This window comes from Numida meleagris, chromosome 21 (assembly GCF_002078875.1).
Source record: "Numida meleagris isolate 19003 breed g44 Domestic line chromosome 21, NumMel1.0, whole genome shotgun sequence".
NCBI lineage: Eukaryota > Metazoa > Chordata > Aves > Galliformes > Numididae > Numida > Numida meleagris.
This window is the reverse complement of record NC_034429.1, coordinates 3,303,365-3,304,502: the sequence shown is the minus strand read 5'-3', so window position 1 is coordinate 3,304,502 and position 1,138 is coordinate 3,303,365.

The following is a 1,138-nucleotide window of genomic DNA, read 5'->3' as shown; positions in this document are numbered from 1 at the left end:
GACCACCTCACCTGAATCCACCCCTACATATGGGATCAGCTCCACAAAGGAGCTGTCTATGTATGGGACCACCTCATCTGAGTCCACCCCCACCTATGGGAGAAGCTCCATGGATGACATGGACACCTACGGGGTCACACTTCAATCCACCCCCGCCTATGGGCCCACCACCCCAAAGGATGCGACCACCCATGGGACCACCACAACTGAGTCCATCCCCACCCATGGGAGAACCTCGCTGGAGGACGTGGGTGCTTATGGGATCCCCTCGCCCGGACCCGCGCCCGCCTTCGGGCCCATCTGCTCCGATCCCGCTCCCATGGGTGGGACCCCGTCCCCAAAACCTGCGCTCGGGGATGGGACCACCACGAGCAGATCCCCACCCGGCTCCGAGCTGGGGGACGGGCCCACCCCAACCGAACTCAGCTCTGCGGGGGGGGGCTTCTCCCCCACGTTAAACCCCACGGGTGGGAGCGTCCCACAGGAGCCCAAATGGAGCGAGGAGGAGGAGGAGGAGGAGGAGGAGGAGGGGGATGAAGATGAGGAGGAGGACGGTGAGGAAGAGGAGGACCTGGAGGAAGAGGAGCCCCTCTTCCACACCAACCCTCTCTTCTGCGGGCTCTACAGACCTCACCTGCGGATCACCGAGCGGGACATCGCGGCGGCCCCCGCCATGGGGGGCACCCAGCCGGTACGTGGGGGGTGGGGGGGCACCCCAAAACTTGCCCCCCCTTCATCCTAGCAGCGTACCCACCCCCCTGTCCCCCCTGCAGGTCGCGGTGCCCACGGGAAGGGACAGTGATGGGGACAGCGTGGACGAGCGAGGTGAGCGTGGGACCCCGGTCCCTTTTTTTTGGGGGGGGGGGCACTGATATTTGGGGGGGATATCGCCGGTTTTGGGGGCTGATGCTGATGGAGACCCCCCCCACACATGCCATGTTTTCTTCCCCCCCTCAGGCCTGGCGCTCGCTGGCCCCCAGGATTCGACCCCGGCTGGGGGGCACCAGGACCCCCCCAGATTCCCAAGAGAAGGGGACCCGCCCCCCCCCAGCGCTGAGCACCCCAAAGATTTGGCACCGGGGGGAGGAGACCAGGAGCCCCTCAGCCTCTCGTGCCCAACTCCCCCACATCATCCTCA